The sequence below is a fragment of the Thrips palmi genome, unplaced genomic scaffold (assembly GCF_012932325.1).
Source record: "Thrips palmi isolate BJ-2018 unplaced genomic scaffold, TpBJ-2018v1 HiC_scaffold_11, whole genome shotgun sequence".
In the NCBI taxonomy this organism is placed as follows: Eukaryota; Metazoa; Arthropoda; class Insecta; order Thysanoptera; family Thripidae; genus Thrips; species Thrips palmi.
The window spans coordinates 6,978,151-6,995,729 of NW_023144622.1; positions in this window are offsets into that span (position 1 = coordinate 6,978,151).

Genomic DNA, 17,579 nt, shown 5'->3' on the forward strand with positions numbered 1-17,579 from the left:
GGCCCACTGTGCGCAGTGCGCGCAACCTTTAGCAACGCTGTCGCAAAACAGAGTCGCCGCTTCCGTTTGTGCAGTCGCGTTGGGCCGAGGGGGTCGATTTCACTCGTCGCTTCCGTCGCTCTGTCTCTCTCGCACGCCAGGCGCTTTCCCATTCCTCGCGCAGGTGCGAGAGAGCCAGAGAGAGAGAGACAGAGCCGCCGGGCGTTGTGGCAGTGCATTTGGCGGCTCCCTCCCTCCCTTTGCAGCACCTCGCGGCGCGGCGGCCCCGCTCGCGTTGGAGGGAAGGAAGTACTTCTTGAAGGCGGTGGCGCTCCAATTGGCGCCGAAACGCCGAGACGCCATCGGCCGCCATTAGTGCGGCGTGTTCGCTAGGGGCGCCCCGCCCCGCCCGCCCACGCCCCAGCCCGCCCGTCGGGCGCCCCGTGCCCTCCGCTGCGCTGGACTGCCAGCCACACAAGGCGCGAATGTTGCTGACAAATAAACACGCGGGACGTGGCGGGGCGGGGCGTGGCGGGGGGCGAAATTCATAAGGGTTTATACGTGCCGCGCGGGGCCCGGGCCCTTGCCCGGGCGAGGCCAGCCAGGGCCAGGCGAGGGCAGGCGAGGCAGGGGCGAGCGCTAAGGGGTCACATGTTGTATGCACTGCGGGCGGGAGAGTGGTTGCCTGCCTTGGAATCCGTTATGAGGCTGCGAGTGTCGACTGGTGTGTGGTGTGTTTGGGGGTGTGTGTGTGTTTGTGTTGGTGTGGTTTTGGTGTGGTGGTGTGTGGGGTGTGTTGTGAAAGGGGTGAAGTGGCACACCCTGGACAAGAAGGAGACTCTGTACACCTTGAATGAGACGACCCGTGGTGCGCTTTGGTTTTTTCGACGCATTTCTCGAATCTCAGCGCGGTGACGGCCGACTCGGTGGTGGCATAACGGCGCGACGCGGAAGGGTAGAGGCGAGAGCAGCGACGCCCGAATCATGAATCATGAGTGCGGCGAGGTGACCGAGTGTGGTGCTGTGTTGCAGGGCTGCAGGGCGGGTCTCCCCCCCGGGGCCCCCGGCGTGGCCCGGACTCTGCATAAAATATCACTCGGGGGGCGTCTTTCCCGCCACGCGCGCAAAGGGATGGGGCAGGCAGGGGGCCACCCCCGCCGGGGCCGACACCCACGCCCCTTTCCTCAACAAACCCGTACCCCCCCCCCCCCCTTCCGCCTTTGGATGCGAAGGCCGGACTATGCCTGCCATCCGCCGCTGGATCAGAACCAAGCGGGTAAAAACACTTTTACGGTGAACTCGCGAGCGTTTCCAAAATTACATCAAAAAAAAATTCAAAGGGTTTTTTTTTAAGGTAAATTTAATACAATAAAGTGATTTTTTCAGGCGGGGAGCCGGCCGTCCGCCCTTCGACGGGGCCCCCCCCCCCCCCCCCAAATCCCCCGCTGGAAATTCCCCGGCCCCCACCCCCCCAGCACCCGGCCAAACCTTTCAGGGGGGGGCCCCGCCTCCCCCTCCCCCGGCCCTCCCCCGGCGGGCCCCGGTTTTCCGGGAAAAAACCCCCGGCCGGACCCGGGGGCCGGGGGGCCGGGCGTGGGGGTTCAGGGAAAAGGGCCCCGAGGAAAAAAACCCTTTTCAAAATTCCGTTGGGCCACCCGGGGGGGCCGGGGGGCCCCGGGGAAAAAATTTTAAGTTCATGGGGGGGTCCCCGGCCGGCCCCGGGGGCCCCCAAGCCCGGGGCCCTGGGAGGGGGGGGGAGGCTTTCCCGAACCCGGGGCGGGCGGGGGGAGCCCCCCCCCGGCGCCCCGCCCCCCCTCGCAGGCCGAAACCCGAAACCGCGTCGCCCTCCCTTTTCCCCTTTTGGCTTCCGGGCCGGGGGCCGGGGCCAAAAAACTGCCCCTTTTTTTGGCCCGGAAGGGGCACAAAGGGCGGGGAAACCCCGGTCCGCCGGGAAGACGGCCCCGCCCCCAGGGGGCCCGGCCTCCCCCCAGGGGCCAGAAGGCCCCCTTTTCCCCCGTTGGGGAAGAAACCCCGGGGGAGCCGGGCCCCCAAGGGCCAAAGTTGGGGGGCAAAAGGGGTCGAAACCGGAAATTTTCCCCCGTTTTCGTTTTCCCCGGTTCCAACCATCCCCCGGGAAAGGCCCCCCCGTTTTTTCCGATTTTAAACCCCCCCTATCTTTCCTCCCCCCTTGGTCGGGGCGTTGCCAGGGGGGGGCCCCTTTTGCCGGAACGGGGGTTTGGAAAATTTCCCGAACCGGGAACCCGGCGCGGGGGCCATTTTCCAAATTTTTCCAAAGGCCTCCCCCGCCAGTTTTTGCCCACCCAGGGGGCCCGAACCGGGGGACGGCCCAAACTTTTTTTGACCCCCGTTTTGGCCCAAAGATTTGTTAAAATGGGTCGAACCGGGAAACGTTTTTGCCACCCCAAAGGGTTCCTCGTTCCAAAAGGGGCCTTACCCCCAATTTTGGGGGGCCCATTTCCCTTTCATCCCTTTGGGGAAAACTTGGGACCAAAAGGGTTTCCTAGGTTTTGGGCCCCCTCCCCCGGTTCGGGCCCACTTTTGGGCATGGGAAAAACCTTTAGAAGGGGGCCTTTTGCCAATCCCCGGGGTTTTTCCCGTTTGTGCAGTCGCGTTGGGCCGGGGGGGCCGTTTTCACTCGTCGCTTCCGTCGCTCTGTCTCTCTCGCACGCCAGGCGCTTTCCCCCATTCCTCGCGCAGGTGCGAGAGAGACAGAGAGAAAAACAGAGCCGCCGGGGGGTTTGGCAGTGCATTTGGGGGCTCCCTCCCCCCTTTGCAGCACCTCCCCGGCGCGGGGGCCCCCGCTCGCGTTGGGGGGAAGGAAGTACTTCTTAAAGGGCGGGGGCCCTCCAATTGGCGCCAAAACGCCGAGACGCCCATCGGCCGCCATTAGTGCGGCGTTTTTCGCTGGGGGCCCCCCCGCCCCGCCCCCCCCCCCCCGCCCCCCCCCCCCGCCCCGTCGGGCGGTACCGGGCTGCCGCTGCGACTGCCAGCCACAAAAGGCGCAAAATGTTGCTGACAAATAAACACGGGGGAACGTGGCGGGGCGGGGCGTGGCGGGGGGCGAAATTCATAAGGGTTTATACGTGCCGCGCGGGGCCCGGGCCCTTCCCCGGGGCGAGGCCAGCCGGGCCAGGCGGGGGCAGGCGAGGCAGGGGCGAGCGCTAAGGGGTCACATGTTGTATGCACTGCGGGCGGGAGAGTGGTTGCCTGCCTTGGAATCCGTTATGAGGCTGCGAGTGTCGACTGGTGTGTGGGTGGGGTGGTGGTGTGTGTGTTTTTTGTTTTTGTTGGTGTGGTGTGGTGGGGGTTTGGTGTGTGTGTGTGTTGGGGAAAGGGGTGAAGTGGCACACCCTGGAAAAGAAGGAGACTCTGTACACCTTGAATGAGACGACCCGTGGTGCGCTTTGGTTTTTTCGACGCATTTCTCGAATCTCAGCGCGGTGACGGCCGACTCGGTGGTGGCATAACGGCGCGACGCGGAAGGGTAGAGGCGAGAGCAGCGACGCCCGAATCATGAATCATGAGTGCGGCGAGGTGACCGAGTGTGGTGCTGTGTTGCAGGGCTGCAGGGGGGGGGGCTCTCGCCCTCGGCGTGGCCCTCGGCGTGGCCCGGACTCTGCATAAATTATCACTCGGAGGGCGTCTTTCGCCGCCACGCGCGCAAAGGGATGGGGCAGGCCCCGGGGGGCCGGGCCCCCCGGGACCGGGGGACACCACGCCCTTACCTCGAACAAACCCGTTTTCCCCCCCCCCCCCCCTTTCCGCCTTTGGATGCGAAGGCCGGACTATGCCTGCCATCCGCCGCTGGATCGGAACCAAGCGGGTAAAAACACTTTTACGGTGAACTCGCGAGCGTTTCCAAAATTACATCAAAAAAATATCTCAAAGTGTTTTCTCTTTAAGGTAAATTTAAATACAAATAAAGTGATTTTTTTTAAAAGCAACTTTTTTTTTTAATGTAATTTAATGTGTTTTTTGTTAGATTTCCCCTTGAAAATAAAAATAAAATTGACGGACACTTGGCTGAGAGATGTGTCTTCCTCCCCCTGGATTCGGAAGGACCCCGATAACGAAACCTCCTCGCCAAACCGAAACCCAAACCGAGACCGAGGCCCAGGCCGTTTTTCCTGTCCACCCCGCCCCATTGTGGCTCCTGGAGGCCCTTACCGAGGCCGTCCCCATGATGATTCCTCCCATTTTTCGGCGCTGGCTGGGCGTGTGGGCGTGGCGGGGGTTCGCGCCCGGCTGTCTCTGTCGCACCCACACGGGGCGCCCCGCGGCCCCACGAGTGCGAGAGAGAGGCCCGCAGAGGGCCCTTTGTTGCCTTACATGCCCGGCTCGCTCGCCGGCCCTTTCGCTCCAATTTCGAGCCGCGCGTCGTCGCGTCGCTGCCTGGCCCTTTGCCGTGCTGCTCGCTGCTTTGCCACCCTACACTGTGCCACCTGGAGCTGGAGGCTGCGTGGCGGCGCGGCGCGGCAAGGCGCACACACATATCCCTCATTATCTCTTTCTCTCTCTTTCCCTCTCTTTCGCGCGTCGTGCAGTGCAGCCCCCATCAGATAGCAGTAATTGAATCGTATCTCAGTGCGAGTGCCCCCGCCCCGCCTTGCCGCCCACGCCGCGTCACACACCCCTTGTCAAGGCCCCCCCCCCCCGCCCCCCCCCCCCGCCCCCCCCCCCCGGGCCCCTCTTTGTGCCGCTTGTTTTCCTCGAGCCGGCACCGCTATCAGCCGCCCGGCACCTAAGTCGCGGCCCCCTGGCACTGTCTCTCTCGCACACCGTGAGTGGGAGCGAGACAGAGCGCTGCCGCGCAGGGCCGCGCGAGGCGCACAGCCAGAAGGACATTCCTCGCGAGAGTCGCCCGCCGTCGCCTGCGCATCCAGCGACTTAATTTAAAAGATTCAATTTCCGGGACGTGCTGCTCCAACTTCAACTCCAACTCCCCGGCCGGCCCAGCCCCAGCCCCGCCTCCACTCCACGAGTAGCAAGTAACCGGCGGAGCGCCGTGCCGGGTAGGCAGCCCGCACGCACGCACGTCGCCGGCCGGCCGCGGCCCCACGGCGGGTCCGGGGTCCCCTTGGGTGCACTAATTTTGGGGGGAGAGAGAGAGAGAGAGAGAGAGGAGAGAGAGAGAAAAGGGGGGGGGGGGGTCGTTCCGGTGGCGTCCCGCGGCCCGCGGCCTGACATGGCTCGCACCTGCCGTGTCTATGAACGGCTCCGCTGTGCTCCCAATGCAGCGCGCGACTTCTGTTGAGTCGCTCAGTCACTCGAGTCGTAAAAACAACGATCCTTCAGCCGAGACACTCAAACGTAATTAAATGAGACGGGAAAGTAAAGTGGAAGAAAGTTGATGTTTCATTCCGAGGGCAGGCCCCCTCTTTTTCGGAGTGGGTCTATTTTCTGCACTGCGTGTGCGGCGTTTGTATGCAAGCCGCCCTTCCCCTCCGCGTCCAGCAGGTCGCTCTGTCTCTGTCGCACTCATGGGGCGTCCCGTGCAGGTGCGAGAGAGACAGAGCGACGCCCGGCGTCCGGGTCCACATACGTCGGGGTGCTGCCAATCAGAGGGCCGGCCGGACTGCCGGACTCGTAATTTGGGGACGCCGTCCGAAAATGAATTTGTATACGGACTCGTAAATTGGCCCTCTAACTCTTAATGGGGTTCGCCGGTTAGCCTTGAGATTAATTTCGATCGCCCCTCCGCGCAGCGCGCGCCCTTCCGGGGACTCTTCCTCTCTCTCTCTCTCTCTCTCTCTCTCTCTCTCTCTCTCTCTCCTCTCTCTCTCTCTCTCTCTCTCTCTCTCTCTCTCTCTCTCTCTCTCTCGCACCTCGACGGGCCTACGGGGCGACAGGGCCGAGCGCTTATTTCGGCTCGCCGTTGCCGCGTCGTCCGGCCTAAATTAGTTATCGTCCGCTGCTAACTATTTCCCGCGTTAACTTTTCAGCTTTACTTCATTATCTACGCGCCACTGTGAAGTTGGATCGACAGGCTCATGAATATTTGGGGGCCGGCGTCGCGGAGGCCTCGGCCGCGCGGCTACTCGTCGTCGGCGTCCTCGGCGGCCGCGGCGGCCGCGGTCCGACGGCTGAGTTTTGACGGAGGAGGCGGCGGCGCGGCGAGCGGCCCCGGGGGGGGGGGGGGGGGGGGGGGGGAGGGGGCAGCGGTGCGCTGGCGGCGGGCCCCCCACGATGCTCGCCCTGCTCGCCCTGCGCGCCTACACGGTAATAGCAGGAAACCGATACCAATTCTTGATTCACGGCGAGCATCGGGATGGAGATGCACCGCACAACAGAAGCAACAACAACAAGGACAACAACAAGGCTGCTGCCGCTCTGATTACGTACGAGGGATCGATCTAATCGCAGTCACACATGACTGCGGGTCGATTCGTCGCTCCGTCTCTCTCGCACTCGCGCGGTGGACCGCAGGGGTGCGAGAGAGACAGAGCGACGCGCCCGCCCACGCGTGGCGGCCGCTGGTGGCGCGTGTCTTGGGATTACACGCCGCAGTGGATGCACTCTTCCAGTGCAGGAGATTGCCTCATTGCACGTCGGCCTTGATCGGCCGCTCCGTCGGCCTGGCCGAGTTTGGCGCCGTCCCGTCTCCGTCCAGACCGCCACTTTGGCGTCGTAAGCCGACTCTTCTTGCCTTCAAATAAAGGGATAAAAAAACAAAGCGCGCGCCGAGTGAGACATTAGACCATGTTTGTTGTGTGCATGCCGGGAGTACCGTCTTACATAATTATCAGTGCAGGGCCTTCCGTCTATTGTTCCAAGCTCGCGGATTTATCCTGTAATAACGCCTGTTGCAGGGCAAAGGTCTGGAACTGCAGGCAGCCTGTGTTTGACTTGCCGAGTCGCTCCGGACGGCCGTCTTCTCAGGTTCCCTCTCGGTTTCCCTTCACCGCCGCCAATCTCCATATTTTGCCCGCAATATTTTTAATCATTCCGAGAATCGCGTCGTTCGTTATCGGGCGGAAGCGTTGTCGTTTGACGCCTTGCGCGCCCTCTTGGTGGGACGAAGACGAAAGCCACACTCAGGCTCGGACTGGCCCCCAAAAGACCCCGGCGGATAAGACCGCAAAAGGCCCCCGATCATCATTGTTTTTACCCTTCATGACCAACTTTGTGAGGCTACCGCTCCCAAACTAGTTGCGGTCAGTAACCTTCCCGTACAGGGCATGAAAGAGTAGGGTCTTAAGAATACTAGGACGTCGAGGTAGGCCTTTTACGGCAACTAGATTGGACACAGTAGCCGCCCAAAGTCAGCAAAATTAGCAAATTTCCGAGATACGACCACTTTTTGATCAACTTTGGTCCCAAAATCGTTGCGGTCAAAGGCAAAATCGTTGTGGTCAACGTCTTCCCGATACAGGGCATGAAAGAGTAGGGTCTTAAGAATGCTAGGACGTCGAGGGAGGCCTTTTACGGCCACTAGATTGGACACAGTGGCCGCCCAAAGTCAGCAAAATCAGCAAATTTCCGAGATTGGACCACTTTTTGACCAACTTTGGTCCCTAAATCGTTGCGGTCAAAGGCAAAATCGTTGTGGTCAACGTCTTCCCGATACAGGGCATGAAAGAGCAGGCTCTTAAGAATTCTAGGGCGTCGAGGGAGGCCGTTGGCCGCAACTAGATCGGACGCAGTGGCCGCTCAAATTCTGCGAAAACGGCTACTTTGGGAGATTCAATCACTTTTTGACCAACTTTCTGACGTTACTGGTCCCAAACCCGAAGGCCCCGGCAGATTTTTCTGCCTGTCTGCCCTGGCCAGTCCGAGCCTGGCCACACTCACTGTCCTCGCCGCCTCCTGCGCGGCCCCGGGTTCGACTCCCGACGACAGCCGGTTCCGTTTTCACTGTGTGGCATCACGATCAGTTTAAGGAAGGGACACTGTTCCCGGTTGGTAAGTTCTGCCGCTCTTTACCCGACTTTGGGGCGGGCGCGTCGCCGCGTCGCCGCCGCGTCGCCGCAGCCCCTGGGATAGCGCCGTGGGAACGGTGTGGCAAGACGCGTGCTCGCTGCCTACAATGAGTCCCTGTGGGAGAAGAGGGGCCCTCGGGTGCGGCTGTCTGTGCCGGCACGCCGCGGCACGCCGGCTAAACGTAGTCTGCGCTCTGTTTAGTGTCGTTTCGCGAGAAGGGAGCGCCCCGCCCCGCCCCGCCCCGCCCCGCCCCGCCCCGCCCCGCCCCGCCCCGCCGCCCGCCCCGCCCCGCCCCGCCCCGCCCCGCCCCGCCCCGCCAAGGCAGCCGCGCACAATTTGAAGCGTTTTCCTGGCCGAGACGCATGATTAGGATCGTTGTTTGTTTTACGGCGGACGCCGAAAGGCCGAAAGGCAGCGATGCTCTCCTGGAGTCCTGCAGGCAGTCCTGGACTCTGCTGGACTCTCCCACGGGCCAGCCGATCGCACGGCGCGCACGGCGTCAATGCCGCATGGAAAACAACAACAACAACAACAGAGAAAACCGCGCTGCGCGGCTGTGCGGCTGCGCGATCGGGAAGCAGCGCGTTGTAAAAGGCAAGCTGTTAGCAAAGAGTGGGCATTCCCCAGTGTGCCGTATAACCCTGGCTTTAAGGGTCGCGCGCGCCCGCGGCGGGGAAGGGCTGCAGGGCAGGCAAGGGGCAGGCAAGGGGTTGCGCGGCGCCCCGGCCCTGCCTCGCACCGGAGATCAAGCTTTCGCTTCACTTGCCCCGCCCGACCCCGCCCGGCCTCGCCCTCGCCGCCGGCGATCGTCCGGAGGCAAGTCAAGTGAAGCAAAGTACTGGTAAGTTGGTGGCCGCGGGCGCGGGGGTCCGCGCGCCGCCAGGCGGCAGACCGATTCCGAGAGTCGTGTTCGTCGCGCTGTCTCTCTCTCACCTGTACGGGACGCCCCGCGAGTGCGAGAGAGACAGAGCGACGGAAACGACTCTCGGAATCGGTCTGCAGGGGTCGGCGCCCAATACCCGGCGGGCGCCACCTCAGCTCGCCGCCCCGCCGCCTCGCCGCCACCGACGGCACGGCGACAGGGGGTCCCCTTCACCCCTTCGCCCACGTGCCGAGGCATGCCGTGCACAAATTCCGACGCACTCAGATCAAGTTTGGCTCGCCCCGTCGTCGTCTCCCATCCCGGTCCTTACCTTCCACACCCCCGGCGTCCAAACACGCCATTTCTACCACCAACGAAGCTCCAGGCTGTCATAAAAATTTTCATCACTTCAAAAAAAAATAATAATTTTGACTGACACGCCAAGTGTAACACGGCCCGGGGGTGAGATGGTCGGTTGCTGACAGTGTAGCGCCCCGCCTTTTACTGGTGCCTTTACAGCGCAATCACTATCTGGATCGCCGTTTTCTGGCGCCTCGTGTGTCCCTTTCGGGTGTAGGGCCGGCGGCCCGGCGCGGCGCCCCGCCCGAGCGGTGCTGCTGCAGTCTGTCAGTCGCTCTGTCTCTGTCGCACTCGTGGGGCGTCACGCGGGGGTGCGAGAGAGAGAGAGAGAGGGGAAGCCGCCACCGCGAGCTCCTCATATCGACGTCGGAATATTTCAATTCGGACTGACAGTGTGGTGCTCCCAGCGTTGAGGGGAGGAGGGGTGCTGCAACGTGTCATTCTGCCTTACGTGAAGCACTGTTAAAATATTTTTTTAAAAATTACATTTTTGAATAATGTGAAAATGTTTTGAAAATGAAGGAGAAAACGTTCAACGATTTTTTTCTGAGGGAGAAAATAAAACTACCCGGCGACAATGTTGAGCCAGTTAGTTTACTGGTCCTAGAAACAAGGAACGAACAGAGGAACTTGCTGGGGGGCGGAGGGGCAGAGACGGCGAGCAGGCCAAGCGGGCCAAGCAGGCGCACATACAAAGTAATGTGGTCATTTTTACTGGCGACCCAGCGGCACTCCTTCTCTGATTCTTTTGCCCCAAAGTTTACTGCTCCGCGGGCGGCATCGGGGCGCTTTGGGGGCGCGCGGCACGCCACCCCCACCCCGCCCGCCCCGCCCGCCCCGCCCCGCCCCGCCACGCCCCGCCCACGCCACGCCCGCCACGCCCCGCCCGCCCCGCCCCGCCCCGCCACGCCCGCCAACCCCAGCCCAGGGCAAAAAACAATCGCACGGCCCGTTTTTATCCGAGAAGGCACTCGCCACTCCTCCTCCTTCTTCTTCCTGCTCCCCGGGCGCCGCGAGTTGTTTGGAAGTCCAGTGGTGTAAGTGAAGATTTTGGGCGGGAAAAAGAGGAGCATCGCCGGGGGGCACCACACCCCGAGGCACCCGCCACACCAGCGCACCAAAGCGGGGACAGGGTTAAATCTCAGTTTAATTTGCAACTTATGCGACACTGGCGGCAAACAAGAACGAAACAAAGTGGCATCCCCCGTCCCTCCCGGGCTGCGGCGGCACGGCGGACCACACGCCCACAATCTCGGAATAACTTGTTTAGCGGTTTTCGCCGGACCGCCCGGCAGAGTGAATCCCTCCCGCGACGGACACGCCGTTTAGTTTTTATTCTTTTTCGTCAGCCGGAATAAGAAAAAAAAATCCGCGAGCGGTTTTAATGCCAGCATCCGCCTCAAACACCTGTAAATGTAAGGTTAGCCGTCCAATTACCTTCAATATGATATTCCAACGCGCTCCCAGAGCGGAAGTCAGAAAAAACGACAACAGCAGTCAAAACTGGCAGAAAATATGCGAAATCTACGAGGCGGATGAACTTCGCCGCGTAGATTTCTCATCAAAACTGCCATCTATCACTTCCGTTCTGGAAGAGCATATTGGAATACCCTATTTTAGGGCATTTTGACATGTCAACTCACACAGAGCACGGCCACTCACCTTCCGATGGCAATGACACATTCTTTCAAAGAAGAGAATGTCTTGAACACTGCCAGCTGAAAGCTGGGCTGCAAGACGGAGCATCGAACGGCAGCCACGCGAAGGCGGACGAACCGGCGGCAGCGTGGCCGCCCCGTCTGCGGCGTCTTGGCCGTGACGCCGTGACGGTGGCCATCACTGCCATCACGACGGCCGGGCCGGCCGGGGCGTTGCCAGCCAAACTTCAGGTGATTTTATGTTTGCCCCTTCGGGGCTCGGGGCCTTCGGGCCTCGACCCCGGCCGTCGGGGGGTTGGCTGGTTGGCCGGGGTGGCTGGCTGTTGTGCGGCGCGCCCAAAGTTTGCGCAAGGCGCGCGATGTGGCCGAGGCGGGCCGAGGCCGGCCGGCCAGCGGGGAGGGCCTCGGAAACTAATTATGCCTCTCACTTTCCTTCCGCCATCTACTTCGGTCCGCTAGGCCGGGCGCTAGGCCGGGCGCTAGGCCGCTGGGCCGCTAGTTAGGCCACGGAGGCGCGCCAAAGGACCGCGGTCCGAGGCCTGCGAGGCAGCCTGCACGGCCACGGCCAGGGCCAGGGCCACAGCGGCCAATCTCTCGGTTCAACTAGCCCCGCCTCGGCCGGGACCCCGGAACGAGGCCCAAGTCCACCCACCAGAAAACGCGGAGTAATCGCAACCCCCTAAAGCGACAAAAAAACTGCTTCCGGACTTACTTTGCCCGACGGCGAGGCCGCGAGTTGTCTAAACAGGTCTCCGGGCCGCAAGTTGGCCAGGGCTTCTCTCCGATCGGGGAGTGCGGTGCATCCCGGAGCGGCTGGCTGGCTGCCTGCCTGCCTGCCTGCCTGCCTGCCTGCCCGCCAGCCCGGCTGGCCAGCCCTAACTGGATTACCCTTGATTACGCTGCGTACGCCAGAGACCTGCACCCAAATAGAGAATCGGCGACCCCGCTGCAATCAGGCCGTAGACAAAGACAGCCGCACAACGCGCCCAAATTGGCGGCTCGTCCACTTTATTATTTTATTTCTAGCGCGCCGGCCGGACCGGCCGCGTCCCGGGCGCGAGTGGTGTAGCAGCAGCGATTTGTTGCGACCCCTGGACAGTGTCCTGGGGGCTCTCTGGTTGTAGTTCGGCGTGGCTGTCCGTGCGATTTTCTGTTCATTTGTCTCCCTCACAAGTTCCACGCCATGCATCGCATGCAAATCGGGGCCCGAATCGGGGCCGGCCCCTTTTTGCCGCCCTTATCGTGGAGGGGCTCTCTCACTCGCAAACGGACCACTGGGAACAGTCACTGCCCGAGCTTCCCGCGGACGCTCCACCAGCTCAAAAATTTTAAGGGGGAGGGGAGGGGCGGCATTTTGAAAATGTGAATTTGAATTAAATTTAAAAGTGTAGGAGTTTGAGACGTTTGACGTTTGGAAGGCGTTCCGTTGGCAGTGTAGCCGGTCCCCCCGGTAGCGCCGGCGGTGTAGGCAACCCATCCGACACCTCGGCCTGCTCTCTTCCCGGCAGCTCCTCTTCCCCCTCTCTCTTTGCTGTCTTGCCGTCTCTCTCGTTCTCTCTCTCTCTCTCTCTCTCTCTCTCTCTAAAAAAAAAAAACAGCTCAAGATACATTTTAAAACCGCATGCTCTTTGTGACAAATTACTACACACCCCCTTTTTGGCCCATTTTGTGAATTTTAAAACCCCCCAATAAATCACTTTTAAAAACTAAAACGTTTTCTCTCTCTCTCTCTCTCTCTCTCTCTCTCTCTCTCTCTCTCTCTCTCTCTCTCTCTCTCTCTCTCTCTCTCTCTCTCCAGCCGCGCGGCGTGTGTCGTGACTCCGCCGACCCGTTTTGACGGTGAAAGGTGCTAATTGTTAATCCGAAGGGTATCGGGGCATCGGCGTACGCTCGCGGCGCGGCGTAGGTGTGAAGGGTCCCGAGGAGGGTCCCGGAGGGTCCCGAACAGCGTCCCGGAGGTTTTCTCTAGCCGGCGTGCGGCTAGATCAAATGGCCGCACTGGTCGTGACGCCATCGCGTGTTCGATCACCCTCTCTTTCTCTCTCCCTCCCTCTTCCTTCCTTTGCGGGTGGCGTGGCCGCGTGGCCGGAGTGGCCGCGCGGATGTTCCTCGTTGCCCAACTCTAGCCGAGCTCTCCTTCCCAATTTTCACTCGCCTCATTCGATTGACGTGCTTCGCCTTGCCTCGCCGCGTCACGCGCAACACAGGGCACACCGCAAACAACAACAACAACAACAACAACAACAACAACAACAAAGGACGAAAAAAGGAGTGCGTAGGCATTTTGATGCTGCCGTCTCCTTGTTCTCGCCGCCGCTGCAGACTGATTCTGAGAGTCGCTTTCGTCGCTCTGTCTCTCTCGCACTCATGGCGCGTCCCGTGTCGGTGCGAGAGAGACAGAGCGACGAGAGCGACTCTCGGAATCTGTCTGCTGAAGACCGGGGCCGCGGATTTGAAATGCTGATATGACGAGGGTGCACGCCGTGACGCCGTGCACGCGGACGACGTCGCCCACTGGCGAGCTCCGGTCTCTAGCTTCCAGTGGAGGCACCGGGGAGGCCCTCTGCGTGGCGGGCGGACGGTCATCTTGGCGTCACGCGGGATAAACGAACCGCCGCTCGCGTGGCTCTCCTCTCCGGATTGCCCACTCTCACCCACAGCCACGCACGCACGCCGACACACGCACACTACACTGTAGTCTAGTGCCGGGGCGCCACGGCCGCACATTTCCATAGCCAAGGATGATCGGGCGTCCGGCCGGACATCGGTCGGAGGCGACTGTCTCTCTCGCTCTCGCTTTCTGGAGCGACCGGGGACGGCACGGCACGGCGACGCGGCCCTCGAGATGGACCAGCGCGGCACTGGCGGCACTGGAGTGCTCGGGGGAACGCTTACATCCTCTCCGGGCTGCAGACTGTCTCCGAGAGTCTCTGCCGGTCTCTGCCGTGCTCGAGGGGCGTCCCGCAAAGGCGTGAGAGAGACGGTGCGACTCTCGGGATGAGTCTATGCCGGTCCGCGCTGCCACCCCCCAGGACCGTGACCGCGAGGACCGCGACGTCTTAACCCCTTTTCCGCTGGAAATCCTCGTGAATTTCACTTCCGTCCGCTGCGGTCGGCGCGGTCGCCTTCCCCCACCCCCTCCCCTTCCCCTGCAGCGGGACGGGTCGCAACAACAAGCTGGACGGACGGCACGGACCAGAAATTATCAGAGAGGATCAAAAGTGTGTGCGTGTGTGTGTGCGGTAGCACAGCGCGGTGCGTGCCCAGGGTGACCCTGCGCACGTGTGCGCGCGTATCTGTGCTCGTGTGTGCGTGTGTGTGTGTGTGTGTGTGTGTGTGTGTGTGTGTGTACGCGCGCGCGGCAATACAGCTCAAGATGCGAATCTCATAATAATTATTAAGACAAGCCGAGCTGGGCTGCTGGCCCGACGGGACCTCATCTCTCTGTACCAACGCACACACACACACACACACATACACACACTCGGCTCGGCCTTCTCTTCTCTAGTAGTGAGTCTCTGGGGCGCGTCTGGCTGGTCTGGGCGCAGCGCGGCGAAGCGCTTCAAACAGCCAAATACACGCTCTAACAAGCCCTGCTAGTCCTACTATACCAGAAGCCAGACTCGGAGCGCGCCGAGTTGGATGGCGCGCGTGCCTCTCCCCACCCCTTGTGTGTGTGTGTGTGTGAAAGTGTGTTAGTGTGAGTGTGGCGCAACGCTGCCACTCCCCCGTACTGTTTGAGGCGCTCTGTGACTCACGTGACTTGCCAATCCCCTGGCCCCGCCCCGCCCCGCCCCGCCCCGCCCCGCCGGCTGACCGGAAGACGGTCGCCTTGACTCGCCCGTCCTGAAACGCTTTCAATGTCTGCTCTGGGATTAGCCATCCGGCGCTGTCGCTCGCTGTCGCACCATTCGGGCTGTCTCTGTCATACAGCAGTGCGGCGCGCGCCAGTCACTCCGTCTCTCTCTCTCTCTCTCTCTCTCTCTCTCTCTCTCTCTCTCTCTCTCTCGCTCTCTGCCTCGGCGCGGCCGGCGGGCTCCGATACCATCTCGCCACACGGCATACGGTACACGGTTCACGGATTGCGCCCGAAGCGGCGTTGTAGCAGTGTAGCAGCACCGAGAATCCTGTGGCACTTAGCACTTCCCCTGACAAACTGAGGGCCAGGTCAACTCGGGGGTAACTCGGGGGTAACTCAGGGGTAACTCGGGGGTAACTCAAGGGGAAGTCGGGGGGAAGTCGGGGGGAACTCGGGGGGAAGTCGGGGGGAACTCGGGGGGAAGTCGGGGGGAACTCAAGGGCAAGTCGGGGGGAACTAGGGGGGAAGTCGGGGGTAACTCGGGGGCAAGTCGGGGGGAACTTGATCGACTCGCCCAAACACTAGAAATACGCTCCAAACTAGCACCGTTGCCTTTGTCTCGTTGCCCCGATTCCAAAAGTGCCCCTACTTGCCCCTCTAGCTCAGCCTTGGGGTCGACCTTGGGGTCGCGACCCCAAATGGGGCCGCGAAAAAGTTTTGAGGGGTCGCGGCGAGGTGGCTGGGGTCGCGGTGGTTTCCCGGCTGGCCCACACGCCGAGCAAAGTTGATCAAAACGGTCACAAATGTGTGTAAAAGATCGTGTTTTGGGTCGACTTTAAGCATCCACTGCTTCTGATCCGAGGCGGTAAATCGCCCTCCCTCAACGGGCAATTGGTCTTTGGACCTTCCTTTTGCATGCCTTTGTTACGGAGTGCAATTATCTGCCTCAGTTTGGAAGCAGTACTGCCGCAAAGTTGGTCTAAACAGTCACAAATGTCTGTGAAAAATCGTGTTTTGGGCCGACTTTAAGCATCCACTGCGTCTGATCCGAGGCGGTAAATCGTCATCCGTCAACGGGCAATTAGTCTTTAGACCTTTCTTTAGCATGCCTTTGTTACGGAGTGCGATTATCTGCCTTAGTTTGGGAGCAGTTTTGCCGCAAAGTTGATCAAAACGGTCACAAATGTCTGAAAAATCGTGTTTTGGGCCGACTTTAAGCATCCACTGCGTCTGATCCGAGGCGGTAAATCGTCATCCGTCAACGGGCAATTGGTCTTTAGACCTTCCTTTAGCATGCCTTTGTTACGGAGTGCGATTATTTGCCTTAGTTTGGGAGCAGTTTTGCCACAAACTTGATCAAAACACGATTTTTCAGACATTTGTGACCGTTTTGATCAACTTTGCGGCAAAACTGCTCCCAAACTAAGGCAGATAATCGCACTCCGTAACAAAGGCATGCTAAAGGAAGGTCTAAAGACCAATTGACCGTTGAGGGAGGGCGATTTACCGCCTCGGATCAGACGCAGTGGATGCTTAAAGTCGGCTCAAAACACGATTTTTCACAGACATTTGTGACTGTTTAGACCAACTTTGCGGCAGTACTGCTTCCAAACTGAGGCAGATAATTGCACTCCGTAACAAAGGCATGCAAAAGGAAGGTCCAAAGACCAATTGCCCGTTGAGGGAGGGCGATTTACCGCCTCAGATCAGAAGCAGTGGATGCTTAAAGTCGACCCAAAACACGATCTTTTACACACATTTGTGACCGTTTTGTTTGATCAACTTTGCGGCATTCAAGCAGCCAGTGCTCGGCGTGTGGGCTAGGGGCCAGCGTTGGGAGGCGACTTTCGATATCGGCTTTTCGACCGGTCTTAAAATTTTCGTGTTTTAACGCTGATTCCAGATATGTATTGGATTTTGCGATCAGATATAGGCTTCATCACCCCACCAGCCGTTTTAGGTCAAAAAGCGGCAAAAATCGCATTTTTGGCTTTTTTACTTGTTTTTTCTTCCTTTAGAGCTTCGATTGGCGGTTTGGGGCCTGGATTCCGTTCACCAACACTAATGAGTAAAATAATGTCTACTTAGAACCTAAGTGAGCCCCTTCATTCGGCGCCCAGGCCTCAAACAATACAAATTTTTAGGAAAATGTTGCCGTTTTTTCAACTTTTTCGTACTGTTCTGACCGCTAGAGACCTCCCCAAGGTGACCAATGTGCATGAAATGGAGGTGGGGGGAGGGGAGAAGGTAGCCCAGCCCCAGGGCACCGACGGCGGCCTCGTGGAGGGCGCCATAAAGCCGGAGAACTTTGCGAGAATTTCCCATTTTTTTCGAAACTTTGCCAAAAGCCCCCTTTTTAGCGCTCTGTAGGGGTTGTTAGCGAATGTGCGGGTCTTAGCTCTGCAAGAAAGATTGCTTTACCTACCCATGGCCCACCACGAGGAGGTGCCTGCACGTTGCCGTCGAAGCCGACGAAAATATCTACGCGCCGGTGTAACCGGTGTGTTATATACCCCTGGAGCTTTTTACCCCCGGTACATCATACCTATGCAAGTTTTACCCCCCGGTAAAATGTGCCTAGGCATGTCCCCCCCCCTTCCTTTAACACCGAGCTGTGGGACACAGCCGAGACAAAAAGTGCTGACCCGACCAATAAATGACTGTTAAACCCGTTGTCATCAGCTCTGCGGTAAACAGGTGACGGATTCCGAAAGTCGCCGCTCTGTCTTTCTCCCACTAGGAACGCTCCAGAGTGCGAGAGACGCGGCGCGATCAGTGGCTATGCACTCGCGTAACAGTCGGGTCACTCTGTAATAACACGCATAATAATATGCCAAATGGACGACATTCTCGAGTTTTTACCAAACTTTGGGGTGTTTGGGGTTTTTTTTTGGGTCTATATTTTGAAGCTTAAATGAGTATAAAAGCGTAATAGTCGGTTTACAGGTTTACAGATGTTTAACTTGTCGCGGAACGAAAA